The sequence below is a fragment of the Dreissena polymorpha genome, chromosome 10 (assembly GCF_020536995.1).
Source record: "Dreissena polymorpha isolate Duluth1 chromosome 10, UMN_Dpol_1.0, whole genome shotgun sequence".
Classification (NCBI taxonomy): Eukaryota; Metazoa; Mollusca; class Bivalvia; order Myida; family Dreissenidae; genus Dreissena; species Dreissena polymorpha.
In genome coordinates, this window is record NC_068364.1 from 87010485 (window position 1) to 87022187 (window position 11703).

General features: G+C 33.8%; 1 protein-coding gene across 2 annotated transcripts in view; it reads left to right on the forward strand.

Moving 5' to 3' along the window:
- Window positions 1-11703, forward strand: part of LOC127847563 (histone-lysine N-methyltransferase PRDM9-like) — a 32351-nt gene that overhangs the window by 2884 nt on the left and 17764 nt on the right. Inside the window, exon 2 of one of the 2 annotated variants that reach the window (XM_052379570.1) lies at window positions 5646-5736. The exons of the other annotated variant lie outside the window; for it this stretch is intronic. The gene's annotated coding sequence lies outside the window, so the exon portion shown is untranslated. The remainder of the gene's footprint in view (window positions 1-5645; window positions 5737-11703) is intronic. 2 annotated transcript variants of the gene reach the window in all.

The window sequence follows — 11703 nt, forward strand, 5'->3', positions numbered from 1 at the left end:
ATGTATTTATAACCGACCAATGAGGTAACATTATGCAACTTTCAATTTACACAGGGCTATATGGCAACAATATGGAATTTGAACAGTGGTAGTGTTTTAAGGTCTGGACTATCATTACTTGTAAGTTTGTATAAACATTTTTCTAATGCAATAAGTAAAATAATGTTTATATTTTATGTTTAATAATTTATTGCATGATTATTCTGTGCTGTTATATGAATTTGATGCCGTTAAAGCTTCCGACATGAATTCATGTCGGAACGATGCTATTGCAAAATAACGTTAAACGATATGAGGTCGATGTAAATCGACCTCATATTTATAGGAGTAGAATGCTCTGAGCTTTTATGAGTACATACGTACAGCTCATACCCGGAGGGTCAATAGCTGGGGGTTGGATTATTGCAACTAACATGATTGATATTTAAATTAACCGGTACCCACTAAAAATGTACAATGTATTAACTGTTTAAACTAATATGATTATAGGTGCTACCTAATTTACGTGCAAAAGCTTTTTAAGTTTTTTTGATAAGTTGATAACCATGTATTTGCAATAAATATATGGACATGATTGTGTTCAAAATATTATAATTGTTGCAATAATTAAGTAATGCATCCAAAAAAATCAATCTTAAAACGAGTTACATGTTCCAAGCTTAAAGATCTAGCATCTTATAATTTTTTTGTTTTCTAGCCACAGGAATTTATTGCTGGTTCGGTGTCTGTGGTATAGTGGATGGGGTGTCTGCTAACTGGCTTAGTCACTGGGAGGTCTCTGTATTGATCCCTTAAGTGGGTAATGTGTACCAAATTTTGCGACTATCGACCGCTAACTCATATTGTGCGTATTTGGTATAAATTATAATAATAATAATGTTTAATAAATATAATAATAATAATGTTTAATAAATACGCACAATATCTATGAGTTAGCGGTCGTAAGTCGCATAATTCGGTATAAATAATAATAATACTAATGTTCAGTATCAAATATATCTAAAAGCAACAGACGTAAGGTGTCTTCTGATTGGCTAACACTCAAGGGTCGGTGAAAATTGTACGTCGAAGTACATTACTTGTCTACCTAGTAGGTCTTGAAGACTTTTGACGTCATTGTACGTCATATAGACACTAAGTACTGGTCCTATCCAGGAAACAGTTTGTTTCATCAAATGTCTCAATTCAACTTGACAGCTTGCTAAAGCAGTTGCATTTAGCATACAGTACACTGATTAAACATAATCAAAATCATGTGATGTGTCAAATCAATTTTGATTGACAGATTTGACAGGATTTTTTTTAATCCAATAAGTTTTAGACTGTCAAATAACACACACTACATATTGAAAGCTATACTTGGAGCTTTCGTCTGTATATCACTGACTTCATCAGAAGAATGATTTCTACTGTTGGGAAACGTTAACACCACTTATTGTCTTCTTATTTATTATCAATGTATAATTATGTGTAACAGCATAACAACATACTTGTTTCGCAATTAAAATATTTAATAAATACAGGTATCTTGCAGGTTTCTAATTTTCTTTCGCAAACTATTATTGAATAGTTTAAATTTTGTTGCCACTAAAAAACTAGCCATTTTGTAGCAATTCTAAAATCACAGTCTAAACTGCATACACTTAGCTCTATAGTTACAATTTGAATGCAAATATTTTAATGCTTCATGTTATATCATCCATATATTTTAATTTAAACATTCAAATAACACATAACACAGTACATATATAAAAAGGTATGTGGTATTGTGTGGAGATACAAAACACTTCAAATCATTTATTTGCACATAAAATAATAGTTACAAAATAAGTAAAACTAAAACACTGTCATCAACCTACATTTCAAGAATATTTACGTATATGAAATTATACAAAGTGGTGTTATTGTATTACCTTTTACAAAATTAACATTGCTGGTTTTGTACTAGCCATAAAACATTTATCATGGATTAACAAGTAACAACCAATTTATTAATTACTCAATAGAACGAAAATCATATTAATTGCATTATGCATTTACTAAACAAGCTATTTGCTACTGTTTAGAATTACACTATCTTACTAAAAATGATCACAGGTACTTAGTGCTTTTAAATACTTGTGGTAAGTTTTGTATTACTAGTTTGACAATTATCGGCAGACACTTGTCGATATACAGACAAAATTTGCATAGGAACTTAATATTTTTTCAGCATAATTGCCTTCAAATTGTTAATTTAACAACCCTTTGACATTGTTTGCACATCTGATCTTATTATACCATAGCTGATTTTTGTTTATAGATAGACATATATAGACTTTTCAAAGTTCTATAAAAGTTCACACATGTTCCATCCAAGTAAACAAACAGAACCAATAAAGATCACCACAAATAATAACTGTGTGTATAGCTTGGAAATTTTGATAGTTCAGGAATCCCTCCTTTGTTGATTTCTGTAAACCAAAACTGTCAGTTTTCAGTGCCTTCCCCAGGAATTTGTTCAGGCGCCCCGGGGGTGGGTTCGCACAGATAGTAAAATCCCGACTCGAAAGATTCCCCAATACATCCGTTTCAACCCGACTCTATTACTGTATACTTACTATTTTTCAAGTTTCTATTTATTACCCGATAATCCCGTTTATTCCGTTTTTATCAATCTCTTTCTGGTAAATATTTACGATAAAAGCTTTCAGTTATTTCTTTAACACAAACCTTGCCATTTTTAAGTGACTATTTATAGATTTGATGAAATATTGCCTCTGAATATGCGTCAATCCCCTGACCTGTTGTGTGCTTGCTAAAACGCTCAATACACGCCATTTGTATGCAATAGACGCGACGTTGTACATGCTGCATAATTTTCGCGCTCTTTTTAATTGAGAAAAAGATTCGACACAAAATAAATTTGCACTGCTAATTTTGAAGCAAAAATATTTAACGTTGCGGTAACATTTACATTCGGAAGTGTGTTTCGGATTAAAAACGCGTTAACATCGACTTACGGTAATGGGTTTCGGATTAAAAATTTAATTATTCCCATTTAAGATTTCAACAAATATTAACCGTTGCGTTATAAATTCAAAGATAAAACTGTTTTGCTGGATAGAATGACTTGTATGATGTCCAGCTCTTGCCTTGGAAGAACAGCTTCTAAAAACGGAAAACCAACAAATATCTCCAATAATGCAGACAATTTATAAATGTCCTGTTTTTTGTTGATTTCGAATCCGGAAGATTTTTTTTACGTAAGATTGTGGTGCGAAAATCCAACGGTATCGGATTTTGTGGTTTTAGGCCTAAACTAATTATAGTGATATGTAACCTTTCGGGATATCAGTAAAGTGCGAGCAGACAAGGTGTAAATACGTTAAAAATTAAAGCTAAAAGACTAAAAAGTTAGATTGGAATATCTTTAAATTTTTGTGAATAAATGTGTTTCTGGTGGATAACAATGACAACTTCCCAGAATATTGCTCATGATCACACGTAAAACTTCTTTCTGAGAGCGAATGGAAAATGCATCACAAATTCTGACAAATAAACAGTAGGGTGTCGTTATTGAAATACCGCGAGAATACTGGAAGAATAGAGATGCCAACTATAATGTTTAAAACAAATATTTTTTACAAGCGTTTGTGATTTGTCAGGATAATAATAACAATAAGATATCGAAAAGATCAAAGCAAATAAATTCGACAGAAATCTGAGATTCGGCAATATATTAAAGACGGGTTATGTTCACCTAAATCGTGTTTGGTAAAGACTGTCACTATATGTAGTGAACCAGTCTTCGGCTTATACCCACTGAAGAAGAGCATTCAGGGGAAATAATTGAGTAATTAGTCTTATTTATAAGACGCGCAAAGAATTTAGAGATACTTTTTATATGGGCTAAATTCTTTGGATCTCCAAATATTACCCAAAAGAAAAGTAGCTTAATATTTGAGAGCGTCAAAAATTTGGACTAATTGAGTAATGACTTAATTCTGGAACGTTTGCGAAGAAAAACAAATAATGCGAGAATATTTAGTGCGATTCGCTACACAATTATGATGTCTCTACATCTACATCGTACGTCGCTGCCGTCAAACTTGACAATTATGCGACGGGTGGTGAAGAGATAAAGTAAGAATGGGAAAATAGTACAGTGAGAAGAGTTTGATAGTTAAAAGTCAGAAGGACAGTACAGATGCGTCCCCAGCTACGTTTCATCCCTCTACCTCATGCCTCTCCGGCTACGGTGGCCGCGGAGAGGATTGAACCTCAACCGGCATAGCCATGAGGTGTCATTGGGGTTTACTTTGTAGCTGGCGCTGACGACTTGATTAGAAACTTAAGTTTGCTAGTCCCTGCTTGAATGATACCAAGTCAGGGGTATAACTTTTGATATAACTTTTCCTGAGGTATGTATTTACATGTGATTTAGCATATGTCAAAGTGTTTTTGATTTGTTTAAGGTCATAAATAGCATCGCGAAAATATATGTCGCGTGGCAATTTTTTTTTAGACGTATCCATATGACATGGTATTCTTATGTAATTTTATGTCTAAATTCCCATATGTATGAACGGTCAACGCCCGCTTCACGGGCTTTTGCCCGTATAACTGTATAAGTATAAATTGTTCATACGGTATGATAGATGTCTGACTTGATTGTTTTGATGACACTTGAAGATGTACATGTATAATATTGTATTCACAAATAACATGTATTTGACAAAATAATCAGTCATTTCAAGGTATACACAATGTTGCAAATTGAAAAATATTCTTTATTTACAATATTTAAGAATTTTGAACTTATTCTGATTAATACAAACTATATACGTGCCTTTTTTATCACTAACAATCCTAAATAAAAAATGTGTTAAAACACACACTGTGTAAATTTCTTACAATCCAGAACGATTTACTGGCATTCAGGCCTTTTCCTGACTTTTGCAATATTGAAGATAGCAACTTGATATTTGGCATGCATGTGCATCTTCTGGAGCTGCATATTTTGAGTGGTGATAGGTCAAGGTCATCCTTCAAGGTCAAAGGTAAAAAAAGATCAAAGCGGCGCAGTAGGGGGCATTGTGTTTCTGACAAACACATTTCTTGTTTTTTAATGGTTGAAAAATAGAAAATAAAGTACCTTGATTACCCTAAGAGTGCTGGATTTTGCATCCTTATTATGCCACCCTTCAAAGAAGAGGGGGTATATTGTTGTGCTGGATGTTATTCGGTCTATCTGTTGGTAGACCAGTTCGTTTCTGATCAATAACTTGTGAACGGAACGACTGATTGACTTTATACTTCACATGTGCACTGGCCTTGGACAGTAGATGACCCCTATTAAAATTGGGGTCACTAGGTCAAAGGTGAAGGTGACTGTCACAATATGTCTGAAAATTAAGGTCCTGTAAGGGGGAGGGGGGGTAATATGTCTCAGACCGCGGAACTTTTGTTTTCAAAATTGTCTCGGGCCCGCCCCCTCCCCATGAGTGTTTTGTTTAACCATTTTTGGAATAAGACCTGGTCCCTTTGGATTTGCAAAAATATCATTGTTTTGTCTAAAATTGGGCATTTAGTTTTGTTGTATTTTTGCTAACAAATACTTTATAATTAAAAATAAAAGTGTTTTCAATATTATATTTGCTTAGGTTCAACTTAAAGAGCTGGATTGGAGATGAATTAAATATTGAGATTGATTCAAGGGGAAAACATCACTTCCCCTTCAGGGCAACAGATAAGGTTCGTTTTATCTTTTTTACAATTTGTATTTGACAGAAAACGAATTGAAATTTAAAATCAATAGTACAGAAAACGATTATGAAAATGGAAAACGAATTGAAATCGATTCTTCGTCGTTTTAGTTGTTCCGTTTTCCGCTGTACCGCGTTTAATTATAATTAGTGTATTGTAACCTTTAGTGTTGTCGTAATATTTTCAGTTAGTTCTTATAGACGCCGTTTTGGGCCGGTGTCAATATAAAAAGTTACTTCCGCCGAAATAAGTTCTGGAAAAGGCATTCTATACATAGATGGTGACGTCACTACATTATTGTCAGTAAGGCTCGATTGGTCATTGTCGGCTCGGTTACTACTTACATGTACCCCGGGTACTCTTAAGTATCGAAACGCGGTTGATATTAGTCTGTACCCGAGTTGTATTCCCGCCCAAACGCCAATGTCGTAAAACCAGGGGTTCTGAAATATTTTATGAGTCTACTTGTCCACGAACAAGTTGGACCCACACATTCACTTGTCCGTACCAAAGAAGTACTTGTCCGTACTTTTAAGATAAATAAAGGAACACATCATTACTAATTAAGCAAATAATACAAACATACACTTTTGTTAAGTTCATAGTTTTATTTTATACATAGTTAACTAGAAAATACAAGCAAGATGTGAAAACAATAAGAACACGTTTAAGTCACACATGATACCATCTCGGATATTTAATAATTTCAACATGACTAGAAAATTCACTTGAAATAAAATAATCTCCGCTAAATATAAGTATATAATTATCTCCTTACAAAGTTTACATTTACACACACCCGTAACGTTTTCAATCCAAGGAAATTCAATTAGCCAAGACTCAACAAATTCTCGTTTCCGCTTGGCGTCGTATGCTTTATCATATTCATACTTGGCTTTTCTCTTCTTTTCTGAAGCCGAACTGATTTTATTATTGGTCTGATTAGCGTCATGGCTTGACGTTAAAGAGGTTTTATTTTAAAAAATCGAATGCAGGTTGGTAAAACATGTTTGCGGCCATTTGCAATTTACGAAAAATTTTATCTAATGCGTGATTGGCTGTTGCTGTACACGTGCGCTGGTTTCTCTACTATAAATGTTACCTTATGCATGATTGGCTTTTGCTATATACGCGTGGACTTGTTTACTACATGTACATTAAATAATTATTATCGGAAAATAACCTACCTCCAGTTAAAAAAGAGTGCTAGTTCGTTTTTTATTTTCGGAAAATATTGAAGTTTCGTTCTTGAATCAAAATTTACCACGGAAATTTTACTTGTACCCGGACAAGCTAGCTTTCAAAAGCTGCTTGCCCGGAAGGGGAAATTGACGACTCGGACAACTCGGACAGCATATTTCAGAACCCCTGAAAACGCGCTACCAATTATCTAAAACAAACTTCTCTTTAAAAAATCTGCATCAACATGCTTTTTGAGTATGAGTTTCGATAATATAGAGGCAATTTTACAGAAAATTTACATAAATGTGAATATACATAAATGTGAATATAATTTATTTCAAAGAAATAGCCGACAACGACCAATTTAGCGTTAAATCTCCTGGGTACGTTTTAGTAAATTTACCGTACCCGGGGTACATGTAAGTATACTTAAGAACTAATTGTTAGAAAAAGCTTGCAGTGAAAACTAATTGACCTAAAATCTTATATGTTGCCCTGCCCCTTGTAGGCCCCCTGTCAAATGCGATTTGGCCTCCTTAAACAATCCTTATTGAGAACCTTCCCAAGGGTCCAATTTTTGATTGTTATAACTTGCTGCAGAATGCTTATAATTCATCTGGGAGTATTACAGTTGATTGGTGTATAACGGATAGCTAAGGACTTCAAGTCTCATTTCAACGTAAAAACCATGCATTCAGTAATTAAACCATTTAACCTAGATAGACGGTTTTAAATTTCCGAAAAAATATTATTTGTTTACAGCGCGAATTTCATGGTACACTGATTCAGCAATTACCGGATCGCTTAGGTCTTTATCGGATTACATGTGTATCGCGTTATTTCTTGAAATTCGACACAGCATTTGTAAAAATAATTGCAATATATGTACATTTCCAGAAAGGAAATTCATTTTTGCGTTTAATAAGACCAAGTTCATGGAAATCGCTGCACAATTGATAAAGTAATGGCTGTTAAAAGCGATGCACCCTACATTCGGGTCATTTTGAGTTGAATACCTTGTTATATATATAGATTTGATGGTGAAAAATATGTTTTCAGAGAAATCGATTTTTCGATATAATTTGATTATTTTTCATTAAAAATGATGTTTTCACTAATTAATATCATAGCCACATGCAAACTACATGTGTATTGGACAACTTCAATTGAGTTTATATTTGTTTTGAGACAATCCCCACATTCCTCAATATGGGTCACCACATGTCTGTTATTCACTAAATCCCGAGTTGCAGCTTTCATTCTTATTTTATATGGTACGCATCAATTTGGTTTCTGAGCATTCTTACTTTTGTAAAGGACAGAATACTAAAATATTACATCAATGAACATTATGTTTACCAAACAAAATCTGCAAAATTTAATAAACCATTTGTCTGCACTTTTCCTGTCGTCACAAAAACGATACGTACATAACGTTACCTTGTTTTGCTTTCGAAAAAAGAAACAGTTGTAAACATTGACACATGTCAACAAAAACATGAATCGACTTAATAATGATAGGCTTTTTGTATTCAATTCATTGAAAACTATAAATCTTAACATAAATAAAAGTATTTTGCAAAAAACGTTAAACCTATCCGTTACTTACTAAAATCCGCTATACACCAATCGACTGTAAGTCACTTGTGTGGCAAGGTCTACCGAAGGTTACTTCAATCTTTTAAAGAAGAAGATGATTATTAAATCGATGAAACATTATTATTTTATTGCCCCTGGTAAGAAGGCATATAGCATTTGAACTGTCTGTCTGTTCGTCCGAAAACTTAAACATTGGCTTAACTTTTGCAATATTGAAGATAGCAACTTGATATTTGGCATGCATGGAGCTGCACATTTTGAGTGGTGAAAGGTCAAGGTCATGGTCATCCTTCAAGGTCAAAGGTAAAAAACACATCCAAGTAACAATCTTTAAAGGGAAATAATTTATTTTTATCATTTGCCAGGTACAGATCATTTTTACACGGGAAGTAATATATTTTAATGGGATATAATAAAAAAATCAATCAATCAAAGCGGCGCAGTAGGGGCATTGTGTTTCTGTCAAACACATCTTTTTTTTTCATTCATGCACTTAAAACAAATCATGATCACACAGGTTTTGCATGAAATATTTAGGTAGTTCTTTTTTTATTAAAGTAAGCAAGATTCAATTAAAGCAATTGATTGGAAGCGCAGCTAATAGAAAGTTTTGTAAGATAAATTGTAGCCATAGATGGTTTCTATTTGTTAGGCGAATAGGTGAAAGAGACTAATTGGCATTCACCATCATATCCTGACAGTAAAGTAAATATAGGCCAAGAAGCTATTACATGACTTATTGAGTGCTGCCTACCATAATTGTTTTCTCTTTTTGGCCAAATGGTGTAACTATATTTTTTGCCAGCTAAGCACCAGTTACTAATGCCTGCACTGGATTCAGGATAGTAGCGTTACCACTGAATCATCCGTCTCATCATGTTTAATATAACCTATTCTGTTAGTAACATCAGTTAGCCTTTTCTCAATCTACAGTACTTAGTTTGAAGGTCTCTATGGTGTGTTGTGTAGATCAATTTAAATTGATTTTGGAAAAAAAAAACTTACCTGTGGTTTTATTGGAGTTGATATATTTGTAAGTCATTAGGTAGTAATAAATGTGTTTGAGAATGAGTGAATGAACAAATTTGCTGGAACATTGCAGTGCGACACAATTCATTGAAATTTTAATGCACAGACTTGTTTTTCTACAAATGATTGACATTAAGATCTTTTTAAATATTCAGTTGTTGTCTATTTTAAAGAATAACCTCAATTTGTGTATGGAAGTGATCGAATGTCTTGATAGACTTATATATGATAGAAATATATTTCAGTATTCATATTATTAATGTGACATACGATAAAATTACTAAAGAAACAATAATGTTACAGTAATATCTGTAATATAATGCACTGACACATTAATGAAGTCATGAAAGTTGCCTGTGGATTTTTTACTACAAGTTAGACAATTATGGCCATAATTAATAGCAGTATAAATAAACAGCAAATATATAATTATGGTGACTGTAAATATTTCGGCTTATCCAAGGACACAATTTGCTACATCTATTAGCTGACCAGGTCGCAATCACAGTCTGAGCTGTAAATTAATTGATTGGCAAAGTCTGTAAAAGTGGGAAACCTGAGAAAATGGCGTGGAAGGCTAGTGGTGATGAGGAGCAATATCCCAGGGGTGGTTGATGCTGTCCTGTTATTGGATTGAGGCGATGGTGAAGAGAGAGCAATTGTGATGACAAGGAGACCTTCAGCTCTCCGTTCAAGGAATTGTGTCGTCTGCTGCTTTCTCGATTTTCTGTCAAGTAAGCGATCCCCTCATTTCCCACTTCTGAGGATGTGCATATGTTTGTTTTGTAGACAATTATGTTGATTTATTGGAATTTATCGGCATTTTTTCCAGAAACTCTTTTGGAAATTTCTCTGCTGCCTTTTAAGATTATTGAGAAAATTGGATCCAATTGTTTGAGAAAATGGTGATTGAGATAGGTGTAATCATGTTCTTACCAGATCATGAACATTGTGTATATAAAAAAAGTGTTAAGATATTTGCTAACATAGTTGAATGGTAAAAATAAATTGCTGTTTTGCGATACTTGCAAAAAGAGTTGAAGGGTCAAAATAAATAACTGTTTTGTCAAAGTATGATAAACAAATGCGAATTGCATTAATTGTGTACTTACATTGGTATAATGCTTACAGTAAAATAGAAATGTGCCCATTACAAGTCACATTTAGGGTGATAAAGCAGGCCAAAATATTGTGATGTTGACAAGAGTTGTGATTCTCTTCTGATTTATGGCACCATGACCTTTCAGTGGTGACATTTCTGATTGGGGTCTGTTATAAAGCGATCTGTCTATCTAAAATGTGTGAACATTTTGTAATATGTAGGCGTGCAGTGATTGGAATTTTTGCTATTGTTGTAACACATCATTATAATCATAACTAATTATGATGAACAACAGCAGTCCAAATGACATTTCGTCACACTATTGTCGCTGTCGTTCTCAAACCTCGTAGCTACAAAATGCCAACTTTTCAGGAGAGAGAAAAAACCGTCTCATTTTTTTATAACGATGTTTTAGAAATTGAAATTCTGTAAAAATACCAAACAAATGAAGCTGCAAAAAACGGTATAAGCCGTAGACGAGTAAGTCATACTGATAAGTCATACTGACAGTCAGACATGGTAGCTACGATATTTTGTCACCACAGTTTTGTCATTTTTATGAGGTACAATAATTCGTCCTGATGGGAAACCTCATAGTTGCAAATAAATTTTTTTATAAAAACGTTTTTGTCAAATTTGTCCAAACGAAACGACGTACCTATAGGTGAAATGGCGTCGCTATGACTTTTCGCCGGGAAAAAAGCCAACAATCATTCTACAACATTTCGTCACGTGGCTTTTTCAAGGGCTCTGATTGGCGTAGAGCTACGAGATATAGCACAAAACACGCGCCATACTTAATATATTCGGAAAAGATGAAAAAATATTATGAAAATTTTGGAGCTATGAGTTTTGAGAACGACAGCAACGCTATGCTCTTCATCAAGATGACAGTAATTGTTATTAGAGTTTATTTGAATGTATTAAACCTGTAATGGTGTGTTCCCACACGCAAACAACTGTCCGTGTAATGAGAATGCTTAGTAGTTAATTCAGTTTTATTCTTCAGTTAAATTGTGTGCTGTTGTTTGTAACCTCCCTCC